The sequence below is a fragment of the Ambystoma mexicanum genome, chromosome 2q (genome assembly GCF_040938575.1).
Source record: "Ambystoma mexicanum isolate Mex_15411 chromosome 2q, UKY_AmexF1_1, whole genome shotgun sequence".
Classification (NCBI taxonomy): Eukaryota; Metazoa; Chordata; class Amphibia; order Caudata; family Ambystomatidae; genus Ambystoma; species Ambystoma mexicanum.
The window spans coordinates 222,352,402-222,372,946 of NC_090924.1; positions in this window are offsets into that span (position 1 = coordinate 222,352,402).

Consider the following 20,545-nt stretch of genomic DNA (forward strand, 5'->3'; position numbering starts at 1 on the left):
CCGCCGGAGGCATAATTCCCCGAATTTCATATTTTCTCGCCACACTTGAATAAGGGAACAAGCAGCTTACATTCTGGCCTTATTTTATTGAACTGTGTAGGATAAGCCAAACCCTTACTGGAACTTTGTCAGCTACCACGAGGAACTCTTCGCTGGGGTCAAGCTGCAAACTGCAAGGAATTGGACAAGATTGAAAGTCAGACATGTGAACTCTTACGAACTACATATTTTGCGGAGTCAATATTGTTCTGTAACTCACCGATTCCTTCGAGTCAGTGAAGCAACTGGTTATCAATGCGCCCCTGCGCTCAATGCAGGATGAAGAGCTCATCTTTTCAAACCATCAGGTGAGACTATAAGAGGGGACATCAAAGGAGATCTGTGGGGAGAACAGCGGGGGTGGGGGGAATTTACACTCAACTCTGCGGGTGGTTAATTCCCTTTCTCCATTTGCAGAAGAATATTCCTACGGGCCAAGCAAACGAAGCTAGGTGGGCCAGTCCAGCCGTCATCTCGGCCCTATGCGTCACATTGGTGGAGACCGCAGCTGTCCAGTTCAGATCGACGCCTCTGTGGGAGCCAGGTGAGCGTAACAACCATCCATAACTGCCGTGATAAAGCCTTTCCTGTACCTTATGGAAGATCTCAAGAAGCTGGTTAGCTTATGCCCAGGCAAAGGGTTAAGTGCTCATGTCGTCAAGTAAGGTGGCCGCTGCCTGCCAGGCTTCAATGTACGAGCAGTGGATATGCATTATTGCCACAGTTAAAATGCCTTCCCTTTAACCAAAGGTCTCAATCTAGAATATCTAAAAAACGCCATAATCAGCTTGCCTTCAATAAACCTGGGTCCACTAACACCAGGAACACTCACCACCATTCCTCTGGCCCACTCATCATGCTGCGCCAGGGTCAACTGCTCCACAACTGCTCCACACTTCATCCACCAAAGTGGGTGACAGCAGCTACACCGACGGTGTCCCACTCTGCAGGGAATCAATCGGTGACGTCCCGCTAAGCACCGTAGTTTTCCTGTTCCTTTTACCCAAGCCACAGTCCTCTTACATCTGCTGTGCAGTGAGGTGCTGGGAGGTGAGGGGGTGGTGCAAATCACTTTTCATTGCACTTCCAATGCGGGGGCAGTTAGGGTGCCATTGTTTACTTTCCTCAGCAGGGCCTTTCTCCCTCGAAGGGCTGTGCTAGGGGATAGGTGTCCTACCTCTGAAGAACATTTGAGAAATGCAGCCATCTTGGTCGAGTGCCAAGTCAAATCTGCATAAGATGTCGCTTTAACCTGGCAATGTTCCAGGAGCGGATTTAGACTGCCCTGGAATCCTTGACTGTGATACAGTCAGTCATTGAGGACACTTATCTGGAGAGCTGGGAGCTCACTTTGCATTATAGCTAAGAGACATGGACCAGAGAATCCTGGAATCTCCCAAATAATTCTTTAGTCATTCTCCTAATACTCCAGGTGCTTTCCCCCTCAATCTGTGCCTCTTGCCCTGATTTGAGATGTACCTAGAGTACATCTCCCAGCATGCATAGCTTTGGTCACTTTTCTCCTCTCCATTCTATCTGAGCCTGACCTTTTGTTTGAAATCTGGTGCGCTTTCACAGGGTCTTTCTCAATATCAGCATGTTGGCTTTGTCTCATTCTCAAACATGTGGCATGTTCTTACAGTGCAAGTTGGCTCATGGCATCCCTCGCTCTTCCAGTACTTCCGTATACACTCATTGGGCCTCATTACACGGACGGCGGTAAGGGTTAACGGTCACCGTTAATGGCAACGGTGACCGTTAACCCTTACCGCCGTACTACGAGGTCCCTTTGCGGGTTGGAGGATTTAACGCCTATTTCTTGCAGGCGTTAAAATCCAACCCGCTAAGGGACCTCGGAGCTAATTACGGCACCGCAAAATTGCGGTGGCGTAATTAGCGCCTTCCCCAGTCCCATAGAGCCCTATGGGGCAGAAATGGGAATGGGGAAGGGCAATGACGGAAAGGGGATTTACCGCCCCTCCAACCTTGGAATGGGGCGGTAAATCCCCTTTCCGCCAAGGCGGTGCCGGTATTTTACCGGCATGAGCCATGGCGCTAATAGCGCCATGGCTCACCGCCTACTATGTAATGAGGCCCATTGAGTCTATCCCACTTTCAGGAAACCGACACCTTTCAATACCACCTCTCCTTCATTTATGGCTGTGTATCTGAGTCATCAGTTTCTCTCTGTTTATTCATCTTGGCCATCAGAATTACTTTCCTAATTCTATACAGCTGGTGTTCACCAGTTCCCCCATCAGGATCATACCACTTTAATCCTTGCACAAAGTCAAGGGCATTTGTAAAGCACCTTTCACCAATGGAATGGTCTCAATGTGCTGTAGATTGCACACCCTTGGGACCGAAGTCAAAGTATGGGAAATTCGTCAGAGTCATAGTGACCGTGTATGCATTTTAGCCAATACGATGGTAGATATGATATGATAGTTTATTTATATAGCACCTATACACAATGTGTTTCAAAGCGCTTCAAGGCAAGGGAGGGAACAAGGGAAAATACAATGACATTCTTACAGGCCATGTAAGGATGTGAAATGAACTATCGTACTCGGCCTGACGACATTTCAGATAGTGCAAGAGTTAAGACATAGATAAGGAAGGGAGGGGGAGAGTGGGAAGGAAATGGAAACAGACAGGCGGCTTCCACACTAGGCCTGATGACATTTCTGGTAGAGCCGGAGAAAAACAAGAGGTGAGGGAGAAGGGGTGCAGAAAGGTAGGAGAGGAACAAAACAAGCGACTATCATACTAGGCCTGATGACATTTCAGATAGTGCTGGAGGGGGGATGGGGCGGTAAAAACTTTCCCCCAAAAAGATAGGGGTGGCCTGATAGTCACCCATGTGTAGCAGGCATGTGGGTGGATGCAGATAGGTAGTCTGGAGAGTGTGCGAGAGAGAGATAATGGCCCTCATTACGACCCTTGCGGAATTCAGAAAACGATGGCGGAAATGCAATACCGCCATCGAATAGCGCTCGGTGCGACTATGACCCGTCACCGCAAAGTACGAAGCCATTAGCGACACCGTAGTGAACGCCAACGCTAACTGCACCAAGCACGCGCGCGCGCGCCATGCCAAACCGCAAACACCACCATGGCGCAAGGGTACGCCAATTCCGACCCTAGCGGACATGTACCTAACGCCATCAAGCATGGCGGAATGTACCATTCCGCCATGGTGAGAAGTACGGCATCGCGAATCAACCGTAAATGGCCCCACTGAGTGCCTGTACACCGCTCCCTGCCCACAAAGTACAACTCCCCGTAGGTGCAATGAAGTCACAATGCAACCATTGAAATGTACAAGTCACCCATGCATGCCAACGAACAAAAGAAACACAACAGGGGCCAATGGGAGCTGCAGGGCACAGATGGCACGAATACAGAAGCCATCCCAATGGACATGACCACAGTCCCCCACCAAGAAACGCACGCAAACACAGGCACCTGTGACCAGCAATATTCCGAGAATCACATCATTCCACCAGTCCACCTGGCTGACCGGCATCTGTTACACAAAACCCAATCCCCCGCCCCTGAGCATGACAACATTCAAACTGTCATATTGGCAGCCCCCATCCCTGACCTCACGGGCTTCGTAGGCAAACGCGCCCAGTACAGTACCACGCAACTAAACTCCGAAGCTGGAACCCAATGCAGATCTCCTCACAATACATCGCCCCCCCAAATAGGCATATGCCACATCACTTGCAAAGAAAAACGCTACACGGGCCAAATCAGAATAGAAATTTAATGCACATCAAAATCACCAAGCCCATACAGCCATCAGGCCATGAACTCCAAAACACTTTTCACCATTGTGGGCTGCATCCGCAAGAAATGACCAGCCACTACTTGTGTGACGCCCTGTTCCCTCATGGTACACAGAGCCACATTCACGTACGAAAAGGCAACATGGAAGCGCACAGAACCGCAGGGCCGTCACAATGGGGAGGCACTAGTCCAGCTGAAAGGCCGAAATGTTGCTCCGAGCCACCAGTACTGCGTAAGGGCATGTGGGCCATTGGCGATCGTCCCATAAGATCGTAATGCTGCTCCACTGATTAACACGAAGCAGCAGGTGTCGGGAGTAAAACCCATCTGCAGGAGTGGCATACAGATGGCAGTGGCAAAAGGGGAGGAGATACCTGTCAACCAAAAGAAAAGAAAAAGAACAGAATGGCCATCAGAACTACATTCGAACAACTCACTTCAATGATCACACTAAATCCACAGCCATATGCATGCTAGCCCACTCCAAAGGATCATCACCACCCCAAAACCACTTGCGACTCATAACCATCTATATCGAGGTGCAAACACCATCACAAACGAGTGTACCTGTGCATGCGTCTGTCAAAACAGAATCCATCAGATGGGAATGTTAACGTGCATGGACACAAGTGTCTGAGGGCGCGTCGAGACAGGGAGGGCTCAACAAGGCCAGATAGACGATGGTCCCACTATGGCAGCCCTGCATCACATAGCGTAGGGGAGGCGGATAGATCCCAAGAAGCCCTGTACATGGCAAACTCTGTATCAAATCACCTGCCCATGCATCCATTCATCATTCCCTCATCCCGGGATTAAAACGCCTGAATATTTACTCACATAACATTAGAAATATCCATTGAGTCTGTGCGTTATGCAGCCTGCAAAATCCACAGTGCCCCAGCCCGTAATTCCAGTGTAGTGAAGTAACATGTATTTGGGAACGTCCGGCCTCATCGCCCACGTCGCTATTGCGCATCCCAAACTATTCATATCAATCATTGCATCCTCGCCATGGCCCCTGTCTCAAGGACATTGAACAATAGTACGTTATATTTGCAGTCAGACCTGTGGGCATTTCCTCGCCGCTAGCTGAAAACCGAAAGCGCCGCCCTTCGAATTCCTCATTTGCAACATCACGTCGAAGAGGCATCTGTGGCCGTTTGAAATCACTAATTATTCCATCGAGTGCGGCTGTGTGTGAAAATGGCAACTGCCTTCACCCACAAATGGGACGCCCCGCCCGTCGTTGCAACTCGGTACAGTGATGCATGAGGGCCCACCGTTACTCGAGTACTACGTTCCACTGACCCTTCACAAGTCTGTTCGCGACTGCACAGATAGTATGTGAAACAATGGGACCACAGCAGAATGAACATATCAACCAATCTTACACGGCCATCGGGTACAAATACATGATTGCAATAGCAAGATGCCATTCCCCGAATTGCAGCGTTGTGCGCGGGACGTGCTCGGCCAAAGGGGAGAGCAGTTTGCACAGGTCAAATTAATCACCACAGGTGGAGGCCATACAGCCTGAAAACACATAAATTGCACAGCCAGTCTCCTCCCACAACCACACCGAAATGCTACCGGCAGGACTCGCGATGTTGGCCCTGGGGGACCTGATAGCACTGCAAGTACTCCAACTCCAAGAAGAAGACGAACACCAACTACAACCGGCCGCACGGAGGAGACGCAGGAGGAGGAGGAGGCCAAGGCAGGGCCAGCAAGGGCCGCCAGCACAGCCACTACCACCACGCAGGCAGCCCGCAATCCCACGCCTCCGAGCACATCCGTTCAACCTCACTGATGAGCAGATCCACACCCTCTACCGTCTGGACCGGGACACCATAGCCGCCATTGTGGACATGACACAGGCTGACCTTGTCAGCATGATAGATAGCCCAACCGCCATCCCACCCCTACTGAAGGTGGTGTCTGTACTCCACTTCCTGGCCACAGGCACCTACCAGCACACAGTCGGACAGTTGCATGGCATTTCTCAGCCACTGTTCTCACGGACACTATTTCAAGTGCTCGATGCCCTCCTGCAGCACGCAGACGACTACATCTCTCTACCACGCTCGGAGCAGGAAATTACCAACACAAAAGTGGGATTCCATGCACTTGCCGGCATACCGGGTTGCATTGGTGCCATCGACTGCACCCATGTGGAATTGGTCGTCCCACATGCCATGGAGGCCCAGTACCGCAACCGAAAACAATTTCATTCCCTGAATGTACAAATGGTGTGTGACTCCAACAGGATCATTACACATTGTTGTGCCCGATTCCCTGGATCAACCCATGATTCTATGGTCTTGAGGAACTCTACAATACCATGCTACATGGAGCGACACGCAGGGAACAGATCCTGGCTACTCGGTGAGTCTCATTACATGCATGATTATGTGGGGTATGTGATTTGGCAATGAGCTGGCAGGAAGGGGGGGGGGTGTGCGTACGTAGCAATGGCATTCCACATCATACGTTTCTCGTCCACATACAGGTGATGCTGGATATCCACTGAAGAGATGGCTCCTCACACCAGTCCGGAACCCACGGGACCAGCATGAGGAGGACTACAACCATGCCCACTCACGTACCCGTGTAGTCATTGAACAGGCATTCAGCCTACTGAAGACTCGTTTCCGCTGCCTCAGCAGGTCTGGCGGGGCACTCCTGTACCGCCATGAGAAGGTTGCAAAGATGGTCATGGCATGTGTCATGCTCCACAACATGTGCGTACGTAGAAATGTGCCCATGCCCCCTGACGCAGAACTGCAAGAACCTGATGATGGTCATGATGAGGGTGGGGATGTGGCAGCACCTCATGGAGTCTGCGAGGCACCGGAGGCCCGTGACATTCGTCAGCATCTCATTGATGCATGCTTCTAGCACTCACGCCTGGTGGCTGATACATGGACACGGGACTCGTGGCACTGTGTGTGTCTGGGACATGCACAATATGGACTGTACGCCTATGATGGCCTAGTACACAAAGATCAATGTCCACACATCTCATTGGTTGATCGTGCACTGTTTATGGCATATGTGATATCATGTTGAACACCCTATCGACCCGCCACCCAAGTGAGCCCAACACACCCCCTCCACCCTTCTACCTCCCCCCCGAACACCAGTGTCCAAAGATGCTCATTGTCAGTGGGCTGTCGCTATTGCAAGCCCCCTCTGCGGGTATCAGGGGCACCCCTGCCTGTGGAGCGCAGGTTCCTCCCAGATCTACGTTGGGGGCTGCCCTGGACGGAACTTGCAACGGATGATGTCTCTGCCTGCTCACGTCCATGCATGTCCCTAAGGGTTTGCGAGAGCTCAGTGAGCACACGGCGCACTGCGGCAAGTTCGGCACATACGTCTTTGGACGTCGCATGCAGTTCCCCCCTCAGGCTCTCGGTGCTTCTCTCCATTTGGACTCTCAGGCTCTCGGTGCTACTCTCCATTTGTGCCCTTAGCGTCTCTGTACCTCTCTCCATTTCTGCCCTAAGTGTCTCAGTTGATGTTTCTATGTCTGCCTTAGTGCCCCCACATTCATCGGCATGGTCCTTGAGGAGCGTGGCCAGTTGCTGCTGTTGCACGATTAACTGGTCGAGGGACTGTTGCCTCTGCTGGGCAATGGCCATTTGCGGGGGTGTCACAGAGGGGCTGTTGTCCTCATGTTGCCTTGCCACAGGGCTTGTGGGGGATGGCCAGTCGTCGTCTTGTGGGTGCCCCTGCGTGGTATCCTCATGTTGTACGGGATGGGACAGACAGGGGGATTGGGACAGGTCATGGATGGATCTGACTTCGACATCCCCGTTTTCTGTGTCCGAGCATGCTGCCATCAATGGGGTGTCACCTATGGTGCTGCTGCCACCAGAGGCAGTGCCTTCTGTGGCATCCATTGGGGGGACCTGTGGTGGTGGTGGTGTGGGCATGCTGGCTGCTGGGGTGCCTGTTGATGTTCCCTCCTCTGTGCTGCCACCTGATTTGTGCTGCTGCCGTGTCTTGATGCGTGCAGCTGAGGTGGAGGGTCTCTGGCCGTTGGTCTTGGCCCTCTTTGCAGGTGTGCTGGTAGGGGTGTCCTGAAGCTCGTCGTTTGGATCGGACCCTGTGGTGGAGTAAAGGAGGGCGAGGGTTATTGATGGGTCTGTGGGAATTGGAATGGCATTGTATCACATGCATTGGGGTGGTACCTGAGGGTGATTTGGGTCGGGGCCTTGGAGGTGCTTTCATTTGTGTGTGGAGTGAGGGTGCAGTTGTTTGGCAGCCTGCAGTTAGGGTGTGCCTGCTGCACGTGTAGTGCGTGTTTTAGGGGTTTTTAATTATTTATGTATTTATTGTGGGTTTTAACGTGCGCTATCAGGCCAATGTATGTGGACGTTCTCCTGGACATGTGTTTCTGTTGCACTATGTGGACACATGGTACTTCACATGGTTGGACATTGTGGATTTAGCATTGTTTTATTTGGCCCACCTACCTGATTCTTCGGATGTCTGCACTCCTTTCTCCATCCCTCCGACTCCCTCTATGCTCTCCATTCCGATGGTGGAGGCACAGATTTCTTCCCAGGGGGTCAACTTGATGGGTGATTCAGGACCTCCCCCGGTGGCTGTGGCAATGTTGCGGTTGGCAGAGAGTATGCTGCGGACGCGTATCCGCAGGTCGTCCCATCGCTTGCGGCATTGCTGTGGGGTGCGGGGTGCGGTCCCCACCGCACTTACCCGCTGTGCCACCAGAGCCCATATGGCCTTCTTGTTTGCAAGTGCCGTTCTGGTCATTTGCGTGGAGAAGACGACGGCAGCATTCTCCTGGAGGGTCTCTGTTAGCACGGTGAGTTCCTCACGGGAGAAGTGGACCTGCCGCTTGCGGTCGCACGCTTTCTTCGCTACTTTTCCCATTTTTCTTGGTTTCGCTAGGGTGGATGACGGGTTGGGGTGTGTTTCAGGGTAGTGATTTTAGTGGTTGTGTGGTTTTAGTGGTTTTATAGGTGTACGGCGGGATGTTTCCCGTTCCGGGCCCATGTTTTTACTTCCGTTTCCGTATATTTCCGGTCACCGTACTTTCCGGTAGGCGCACACTGCGGTGACCGCTAAGAGGGGTGGCGGTATTGCACCTAGGGCGCCGTACGGCGGCGGTGTGGGCCGTTTTGGGGTCATTTCCGCCATCGCGGACTTTGCACTTCCGCCATGGCGTGGTGCTCGTGCCCGATGGGTCGGAATGGGCCGCACTTTGCTCCTTCGTGCAATGGCGGAAACGCTATTTACGCTGTGGCGGTCCGGTCAGTCACTTTCCGCCAGGGTCGTAATGAGGGCCAATGTGTGCAGCTAGAACACATTTTATAGTGCGAGATAGCTGCGTTCTAATGGCCGAGGTGTTGTGAAAAATATGTGCAGCAGGAGGACATTATGGGCCTGATCACGACTTTGGCGGTAATGCCGGCGGTATTACTGCTGGCGGTATTAGCCCTACCGCCAAACTCCCCGGTGCTAATAGCGCTTGATCACGAGTTTGGCGGTAATGTAATTCCTCATTTCTCATTGAGCCCATTCTGGAATGCCCCATTCCCCATTGGGGCTCAATGGGGACAATTCGTGCTCTTACCGCCGGCGGATTTCCCGCCGGGGGTAATAGCGTGAATATTCGGCGGATTTCCCCCCAGCCAAGAGCTGGGGTGAAATCCGCCGAAGTCCTGATTTGGTGGACCCTTAAATCCGGCAGTAATAGCGTGACCGCCGGATTTAAGGGTTACTGCCAAAGTCGTGATGATGCCCTATGTGTGCACTAGGCCGAATTTACAGGAAGACCTCATCAAAGCAATAGTTCTCTGCAGATCTGGAGACTGCAGCCCAGCATAACAGCAGCACCCTCCCCCGTCTATGCCTGGTCTACCTTCTTTTTCATGCGCAGCCAATCAGCTGAGCGCGTGCAGCAACACCACACTCATAAATCCGTCCTGCTTCATCACACTACATTGTATCTTTTCGGAACTATTTGTTTGTTTGTTTATTTTATTTGTATAGTGCTCCAAACCCAGGGGCAGACGGGCGCTTAGGAAGATGGTTACATAGTTGAGAGGTATCTTTGTGTTGCATACTTTGTGCATGCATACTTATAGTACATGCATCTATAATGTAAGGACTACAATTTACAGTTTGAATGTTAGAATAATATACAGGTAGCAATATACAGTTACAATATAAAGTCATATACAGTACATGAGCCAATAGGTGGTCAGGTGTTAGGGGAGCTACTCTTTGTTCAGGAGCCAGCTGATCACCTGCATCCTGAAGATCTGGAAGGACCCGATAGATTTGATGTTGAGAGGTAGGGTGTTCCAAAGTTGGGAGGCAAGTACTGTGAAGCTGGCCCCGCCAACTCTTTTTAGGTGGAATCTGGGCACTGTCAAGCGTAGAGTGTTGGAGGATCTGGTGGTTCTGGTAGCAGTTTTCAAGGTGAATTTGTTAGTTAGATATGATGGTGCTAGGTGATTGAGGGACTTGTACGTGAGGCAGATGGTTTTTAAATCAATTTTCTGCCGTATGGAGAGCCATTTGCAGGCTTTCCTAGCAGTGGAGATATGCTCTCGTCTGGGAATGTTGAGGGCTGCGCGCAGAGCGTTATTTTGAAGTACCTGTAGTTTGTTAAGTACAGATTGGTTAGCACCTAGGTACAGGCTGTTGCAGTAGTCTAGTTTGGATTGTATGAGGGCTCTGGCGAGGGTGAGGCAGCTATTGGGTGATAGGAAAGGTCTGCTGGCCCTAATGAACTTGCCGGTGTTGGCAGAGGCTGAGGCAATCATATTGGTGTGTTTGGAGTGGTTGGTGTTGGCATCCAGATAGAAGCCAAGGGTTTTCACGCTTTTGGCAATAGGGATGGTGTGACTATCGATTGTGATGTTGTTGTAACTGGGATTGAGTTTAGTTAGGGGTGTTGGGGGAGCTGACGATGAAGAGCTCTGTCTTCTCACCATTCCGGCAATGGCCATGAGAGGCCATCCATGCCTGAATGATGGAGAATATTTTGTTGATCCGGGCGACGTCTGCTTGGTAATTGCCTGTGATGGTGAGGAGTATCTGGGTGTCAGCTGTGTAATTTGTGTAGGTGACACCCAGACGGTTCAGTTGGTCAAATAGAGGCTTTGTAAATATATTGTACAAAGTGGGGGATACACAGGATCCCTGTGGGACCCCGCATGAGATGGGGATGGGGTCTGCTGCAGTTGTTGTTGAGAAAACTTGCATGGTTCTATTTGCAGGGAAGGATTGTATCCATGTGATGGCAGAGGTGGAGAAGTGGGCTGCGGTGGCTAGGTGACTACAGAGGACTTCGTGGCTGACCAGGTCAAAGGCCGCTGAGAGGTCTAAGAGGAGTAGAATTGCGGCATTGCCTTTGTCTTTAATTTCATCAATTTGGCTTTTGAGATCAACAAGGGCGGTTTCTGTTCCGTGTTGGGGTCTGAAGCCAGATTGACATATTCCTAGCAGTTGGTTGGATTCCAGGTATTCCTGAATTTGGAGGTAGGCGACTCTGTCCAGGATGTTTAGTAGGAATGGGACTGTGGTGATGGGCCTGTAGTTGGTGGGTATGGCTGGGTCTAGGGATTGTTTTTTCAAGAGTGGGAGAACCCATGATTGTTTTAGGTTGCTGGGGATTGAATTATTGGTGAAGGATAGGTTAATAAGTTTGGTGATGAAGGGGGAGAGCTCTCTAGCTGCGTCTTTTATGATTTGGGCGGGACAACTGTCTCCTTTGCAGTTCGAGGGTTTTAGGTAGGTGATGATTTTTTGAACTTCCGTAGTGGTAACTTTCTTAAATGTGAAGCCCGAACTGCTGTTGTTGGGCGTGGGTAGGCTAGGGTTGGTGACCTTGTTGTTGGAGAGTTGTTGGCGTTTGTCCTCAATTTTGGTTTGGAGTCCTGTAATTTTGTTTTTAAGGGCGTTTTGGATACTGGTGCACCATGATTTGTCTTTCAACCAGGTGTCTGGAGGTGAAATAGGGTTTTCTAGTTCCTTCAGAATTTTAAATAATTCTTTGGTGGAGGATCCTGCCTGAGTGATCCTGGTGTTGTGTACATCTTTTTTGGTGCGAATTATCTCACTTTTGTATAGTGAGGATAGGTTTGTGAGGTTGGATTTATTTTCCACGGAGGGGTTAGTCTTCCATGTGAGATGTGCCTTGGCTTTCTTTTTTCTGAGTAATTTGAGCTCATGGGTGTAGCACGAGTTCAGAGGAGCTTTAGGTTTGTCTTTACGTAGTTTCAGGGGGGCAACGGTATCCATTGCCTTAGCCATGGAGTCATTGAAGGTGTCAATCAGTAGGTTTAAGTCAGCGTTGGCTGGGAGAGCGTTGAGGGTGGGTAGGACCAGGGGTAGTAGGGCTTCAGCAGTAATGTTGCGTTTGTTCCTGGTGGGACAGGCTGGTGCCGGGGGGTATTTATTGGGCAGTACCTGATTAGTGTTGACCTCAAAAGGAATCATGTGATGATCAGTCCATGCCAGAGGTTGGGGGTCCTTGCAGGTTGTGTTGCAATTGTACGTTGCTACCCAGTGAAGGGTTCTATCCTTTTGGTGGGTGGGGAGTGCATTGAGTTGTGTGAATTCATGTTCTGTTGGGACATTGGCTAGAGATGCAGCATGTGTTAACGTTCCCACAACAAACCTACCCATCTAAAAGAGTGTCGTAAATTGTTATGATGGTAGACAATTTGCTTGTTGTTTATGACATTGACAGAGCATCAAAAGGTTTGTGGGTGGTTCCAGTGCACAAATGATACAATGAAGCAATGTTGTACCTATTGGGTACTTGGGAGGATGGATGCCAAGTCACCTCATAATTTTAGCTACCGTGTTGTAGTGTATAGTGTGCTTAGAAGGACTAAGGGAATGTAAGTTGTGAGGCGATGGGAGAGGTGTGACACTGGGAAAGACAATGCAATAGGCTAGTACATAATATCAGGACCAAGCCTGTAAGGGTTACCCCTGGCAGTCAGGGGTAACCCTTACAGTGAATAACAGTACCTTCATGGGCATACATAGATTAAAAAAGGGAAATGAATGTGCTGCAATTATGATTTAGTGTAGTTTGGTCCTTTCTGTCCTAATGCACATGTTCATGGGCTTTACTGTTAAGAGCATAGGTTTTACTCTCTGAGTATAATCCCTTGGGCATGTGTAGTCGTGTAGTCACCTTTTGCTGTTTATTAAATGTAACCAAGGAAGGATTTACTGCTTGTGAATTCAGTATGCCATACAATCATCTAATCTTTGAAGGATCCTTTCCATTCTTTAGAGTTCAGCAGCATTCTATTTGAAATCATATTGGTATGTGTCCCCAGTATCTGAATCTCATCAAGGATAAAGGGGTCTATTATGGCAGAATTATGGGATCAATTCATAAATATGTGGCTATCCTTAGACAGCCGAAATATTGTGTAATTCATGAACTCCAAATTCTACTAAATTGTGCGTGCACCTTATTTACAAAGGTGACCTGGTCATTTAGTTGAGACTGAGCAGGAACTCCACATGTTTCACAGTGTAGCTCCTTATGTACACCGAGTGAAGGAGGGTATGCACATATGTTGCATTACAGCATCCATGTTGGTAAGGGTCCTTGCCTGTTATCATTAAGAGGCATTCTGAATCCCGCTGTGCCTGATCACATTCACATTTGTTTGGACATCCAGTTCGTAAGTACAGAATGAATACAAACATGTGAGGAGACACCCCAAGCAGCGACATGTTCACAATTGCACAGCTGGACAAGGGAAATAGGCAAATGAACGACACCATCTATTGCAGATCCTTTTGTGGGTGTTTGCATGAGCGTCATTGCTCATTTTGTATTTGGACGTGCACAAGTGCACCCACACACAACTGATCCTCCACATCGGACTCCAGTTCACCAGGGCCACAATACCTCATAATTATGTTCAGCTGTAAATATGTGAATATGTATCATTTTATATATCATGCAGCTAGAGATATATAAAGTGTGCTAGTGAGGTGTGCTTCCTTGGTCATGTCCCAGGTTTCTGCACACCATTAACCATCCTCTACAACAATTGTCTTGTTATTTCCAGATACACTTTATCCATTCTAAAGACAACCCTATCCTGGGACTGCCTCTGTCTCCTGCATTGTTTCCTACATATGCCATTTGTGCTTGAAACGACAGCCCAATGTTCAGTAAATAGAAATGCAAATAACAATTGCACACACATGTTAATGTTAATGTTAAAGGATATTTGTACCGTGCACTATCACCATCGGAGTGGTCCCCTGGTGCTCTGGCGGCTCTGAAAAAGGGAAGGGCGGTGAGCTAGTGGGAATAAGCTGGAAAAGTGCAAGAGAGTAGTAATGTGCTGTTGGCAGCCTCAGACCGATGGGTCCGTTGACTGGGCTCCCCTAGGGCTCAAATGGGAAGGGGGAAGGCGGCAATAACGGTACCGCAAATTGTGGTACCGTTATTGACCCCGGTATCCCTTTGCAGGTCCCGTCCTTAACACCTGCTAAAACCAGGCGTTAAGGAAGGAGCCGCAAAGGGACTTCAGAATAGGGCGTAAAGGGATTGCCGGCACCGGTGTCATTACCGGTGCCCGGTATCCCTTTGCGTCCGGGTCATAATGACCCCCAATGTCATCTTGATTATCCAAGTTATGTGGCACATTTAGCGGATGCCTTCAATGCAAAGATATCTGAAGAAAAACAAATGGAAGAGTTATAAGTACAGTATGATTTATAGATAATCCCTGAGGCTTGTATTCAAAATAATAAGACTGATAGGTACAGAGGTATTGTTTTGGACACCTTGTACACTAAAGTTGTGGTATAATTAAATGGGAGAACCATGAAGGACATTCAAGTTAATCCGATGTGTAGAACTGAAAAGAGGAATTCATCAATAATCGACTACTGTGTAATATCAATGAAAGACTTCAGTAGATGTTGTTCATGTGAATGTTTATGGAATACCTTTGGTGACCGTTAAATATTGGCTTGTTTTGTAACAATTTTAGTTTGTTTGGAGAAAACCTTAGTATTATATGTCATAATAATTATTTTTTTGTTAGAGTTTAAAGTTTATTACAAACTTTTACCTAACGCTAAAAGAAATAACCACCTTTCTCTAAAATGTTAAAATCTTGACAAGTTATCCAAAACAAAACAATATCTATGACTGTGCCAATTGAAAAGCAAAGACCACCTTCCTCTAACATGCTAGGTTTTTAACAGTTTATCCAAGACAATGTCTAAAAATGTTGTCAAAGTATAAGTCCATTTGGGTACCGCTCTGGGGTACAGAGACTCCCACCATGCCTCGGCATCCAATCCAAATTGTGACGATAAGTGAGAGCATAGATAAAGCATTCTTAAACTTCACAAATAATTAAAATCCAGGGTCAAGTGCGTTAGAGACTCTTCTTCAGCGTTACACAGTCTGCATCTCGGTTGAGTCGTCAAGCAGTATCTATGTTATATAGTGTTGTTACGTAGAATGTTTAACCGGAATCTTATGAACAGATCACAATGTTTATTATTGGGAGACTTCAACACGTATGCCGCAGTTTGATTGTACAAAGCAGTCAAAATATTAATTAGTGTGTGGAGTTTTGAGTTTGATCTTTTTGACTCAGGTTCCTGCCAATCATTTGTCCACACAGCTTTCTTTACAAAGGTGGGATAATCGTTAAGAGTTTCACTTGATGTTCCCAGTCTAATAAGATCTTGAGGCAACTTTTAGACCATAAATCTAAGGTCCAGTCAGACTGGTTTCCAGACTCTATTGCTAGTAATGCAAATTGAGTAGGACATGGCAGTTTGAGCTTGCTAAATAATTACAGAGTCTTCCACTTCAGTCTGGCATATAGAGATGTTAGTATAAGTTTGTGGCAAATTATGGCTATCGGAACAGCATTTGGAAGATGCAGGACAGATCTCCAGTACTTCCCCTCTAGTCGATCCCATGTGGCCCAGGGTAGGGTCAAACAAGACTCTGCTTCATATAGTCGGCTTGGAGCTACCTTTTCGTTGTAAAAACTGAGGATTGGAAGAAGTGAGAACTTGCCATATTTACGTCCTATGAATTTTGCTTGTGCAACCAATTGTGTCAACTTCATATCCAGCTGTTCCTTCCATGGGATTTCAATTGTACTGGCACTAATCATAGATCCAAGATATTTAATGGAGGGAACTGGATGCAGGCGGTAATTGTTTAGAACCAAACTTAGATTTTTAGATTTTCAAGAGATCTTCTTCTCCATAATTAATATTTTTGACTTTTTGGGATTGATTCGTAGGCCATTTGCTTCAACGTAGTTCTGGATGATTTCTAATTTCCGTTGTAGGCCACAAGGGGTTCTGTTCAATATCACCACGGGGTCTGCATACAACAGCCACCCGACCATTTGATTATTCAATTTAGGCAAACATGATGTGACGGGGTCGATGATGTGTTGGATGTCTGCAATAAAGAAGTTAAATAAGGAGGCTGAAACTGGACAACCTTGTTTTAGGCCATTCGAGGTTGTAATGGTTTCTGTCAGAAGGCCTTCACGATTAAGTCTGATATGTATTGTTGTGTCAGTCTACAGGTCTTTCTTTGCACTTAAAAGATCTGACGGGCATCCAGCTGCTGCCATCTTGGCCCGTAGTTTGTCTCTCGCAATGCTGTCGAATGTGGCTTTGAGATCTATACATATAGTTTGTGATTGCCTCGTAGTGCCTTTATTTTTAGTAGACTAAAGAGGAACAAATTAAGGTTGCATCCAACACCCTTTACAAAGCCAGTTTGTCTGCTGTCTAGGACTCCTGTTCTTGAGGTCCCTTCATTTAATCATCTTACGAGTACAATTGCGAAGATCTTCCTCAAGACATCTAATAAAGCAATCGTCCTATAATTTGCAGGGTTCATGCGGTCTCCCTTCTTAAATATTGGGATGATAATACTCTTTTACCAGGAGTCCAGTACTTTCCCTTGTAGGGCAATTCTTTAAAAAAACATACAGCTAAATTGTACCCATTTCTCGGGGGCTGCTTTAAGGATGACATTGGACAGTCCATCTGGGCCAGGGGCTCTTGATTTACTTGCATTTCTTATAATGAATAAGATTTTTGTACATCAAAGATGAGATTCCACAATATCGTCGACTTCAAGGTTTGCATAGGGTGTTTTTTCTAGGGTGTTATATAAGGATGTAAAGTGGGCAACCCAGATCTGTTCTGGAATAGGATTTGAAAGGCCTTTGCTAGCGGATAGACTTCTTCCATTCAGCAAATGACACATATTCTGCTGTTCTTTCCCCCCATTTTAGACATCATCATTAATGCATTGTGCTGGAGCATTGTGGCCTTATGGGATCGAACCCAGTTTCGATATTGTTGTCTACTTTTTTTAGTATGCTCTCTCCTGATCAGTAAAGGAGCATGCCGAAATTCTCTCATTGCCTTGCGTATGATGCGTCTTTGGTTTGTCAGCTGTTCATCATAACTATGCTTTGGGGTAAAAGTACTATTATCTCCTTTGTTTGCTGCACCCTTAAATGCACCCAATACTTGCATATAGTTTGTGCTGGATTCCTCACTTTGTAGCCAAATGTTTAGTTTTTCTGGGAGTTTTTTCAGTTTGTGTATATTTAGTCGAACTTGAGGAGGTAGACGATCACGTTCAATCAAATAAAAGCAAATATTTGACGGTTTGCTGATACACATTGAACATGCTAAAATAATAGGTTCATGGTCGCTGGCTGTTGTTGGAATCACTGTCATAGATGTTACTTGGGGTAAAAGGTTCGCAGAGACATAGAAATAATCCAGTGTAGCTTCAGAAGATCTATTTTTCCAGGTTTTTGCACCAGGGATAACTCCCAAGATGTTTCCATTCACCATGTGGAGGTGTCTCATGTCCATGGCATTTATCCATTGGTTGCAGCAAGCATGTTTTTTAACTGATCTTGTTGATTTCTTATAAGGCAAGCAATCTGTGTTCAGATCTCCACAGATGATAAGCAATGGTTATTTATAGATTGCATAGATGTCGCTAATCTGAAACATAACATTGTCCACAAAGTCTTTGCTGGCGGCATTGGTAGGGTCCCAGTAAAGGTTTAACAACACCAGAAGGTTAGAAAGGTCTCCGCTTCCATAAGGCCTGAGTTTCATGTTCAGGACCTGAATAAACGGGCTTGGATGAGTTAATTTTACACCTTCGATGTTTGGAGAGTTTTTCACAAAAATACTTAAGCCTCCTGAAGCTCTTCGTGAGGGCCCCTTCAGGGCTTTATTGTGATAGGTTATGTAGCCATCTTAAAAGGGGGTCTTTACCAGCCAAGATTCCTGCAGGCACAGAATGCTTGCTGATGTTAGAACAGGTGGAAGACCTTGCTGAAGGTGTTGGACGCCTTGGGTGTTCCAGGAGCCAATCGTCAAGGCCTCGCGGTCCAGTTCCTTCTGGCTTTATCACTGCTGGTGGGACATCAGGGCGTTCGGCAGCCAGTTCCAATCACAGTTGTCGGATGTTCTAATTAAATCTGCTTTTCCCTCATTGGAGTTTTGAATAGTGTTTGGATCATTCATATTAATTATGATTTTAAATGATTTGGCATCTTCTGCCATTTTGAACGTTTCCCCTCCAATTGGTTCGGTAGCTGAGCTTGCTAAAAGGAGCTCAGTTTTGAGGTTTTTCTCTGAAGTTTGTTTATTTTTGACTAAGGGCTGGGTCAGCCTTTCTGAGTCTCTCTCCTGCATATTTTGCTCATGGAGTTTTACGTCAAAACCAAGGGATCAAAGATCATCACAGGTTTCCATTATTAGAGTTGCCAGGGCGCTTGAGGCCATAAGGAGCATCACACTCTCATTTTTTTATTCATGAGAAGGCAAAGATTTTTATGTTGCTGGATCGACTGAGTCTCAACTTTGGAATATGATGTAGCAGACACATGTTGTGTCGGTTGAGAATGAGGCTGTCCTCAGCTCCCAACACACGGTGCAAAGTCACTACGTTTGGTGTTGAGAGTGATGGAACATGAGGTCTTGAAGCTAGCTTGCTTATAGTGTCTCTTCTATGTTCCTTGGAGTTTTGGGGTTTAAAATGAACTCTTTTATTATATCAGACAGGAACAGAGTTTCTAATCATCTTAGCAAGCAAATTGGTCACTGCCGGCAACTTAGGCATCTTGTCGTTAGTTTGCTTCCGTTTTTGCTCTAATGTTAAAAATGGTAACGATGTGCCCTCGTACTGGTCATCAGCCGAAAATGCTGTAACTTCATAGATGTCGCAGCTACTAGATATATCTGCTTGGTCCTCCTCATACATAGAATAGTAACTCATCGAAGGGTCAGTAGGCGCTAGTGACCTTTTCATTCTCATCTGTTTTCTCACGTTGTATTGCTTCTTCAGTATGATGTGTTTTGCAAGTTTTTTTTCTTCCCGATGTTTTTGGGACTTCTTGCATCTCCGGATCCTGTTGGTTTGGGGTCCAATGGTAATTTAAATCTTTTTACAAAGCTTCTAGTACTGGTCTTCCTGTTATTGTGCTGTGGCAGTGGTAGGTATTTATATTTTTTCTTTTGAGGTAAGCATATGACTGCTCTCTTTCCACTTGTCCCAGGATTCTGTTGTTTAACTGTAAAAATTGGATAGGCTACGGCATTGTCAATGAGCTCAGGGACCCTTAGGGCCATATCTTTTTCAGATGCTTTGTTCTCGAGCTCTTTCCTTGCAGGTTGCATGGAGTCCGATTTAACAGCGTCAAGTTGATTTGATTAACTAGGGTGCCCTTTATTAGATGCGTCAAGAAGTCTTTCTTTTTCCACAGCTATGAACGGGTAAATTTTAAGGCATCCGTTTGTGTGGTCTCGGTTACGGTGCCTTGTTTACCATTCTTGGACGTCTGTTTAACCATGCGAAGATCTTCAACAATTTCAATTAATGATTTTAACATTGCCCCATGCAATTCGTTATCCTTAGTTCGTCTTTCTCGGGCTGCTGTAATAAAGGATTCTATCAGATCCAACCTTGAGTTCATTAGGGCAGTCAGGGTCGTCTGATCTTTCTGCGCCTCTAATAGAGTCTCATATAGTTTCAGATAGGGGGGCAATGTAATAGTGACTGCAGAAATGATGTATGCTTGAAGATGAGCGAGCTGTGTAGGACTGGCTTCTTCTTTTTTCTTAACTGATGCAAAATTCTTTTGTTGCAGCTGTAATTTCATATTTCTTTTCCTTGCCACCTTTTGCTTCTCTCGTATGTCAAAGTTGAAGTTTGGGTCTGTATTAGAACTTCCGGTTTCTGTTGTGGTAGAAATCACATTGGTATTTTGTCCATGGTGCCTACTATTCACAGGCGTGCTCACAGTTATAGTTGAGATACGACGAGGGACCAAGTCTCTGTGAATGTCTTCATTCATTAATTCAAAATCATCAAGGGCTGTCACTTGTTGTCTATTTAAGCTATATCCTATGTTTGGAATATCACACTCTAAATGTCCTACCAGAGGCAGTACACTTTTAGTCAAGGCATTCAATGCAGGACCATTAGTTAAGGCACTTGAAGGTTAAGGGAGCTGAGGTTCCTCAGTCAACAAATCTTGGTCTAATGGTGACCCTTCAGCTTCTGGGATTGATACATAATTGTCCTTCATTTGAATGTTAAGGCTTAAGTCCACTTGATCCAAATTGGTTTTTGTATTCAATGAAATGGAGTTTACTGTGC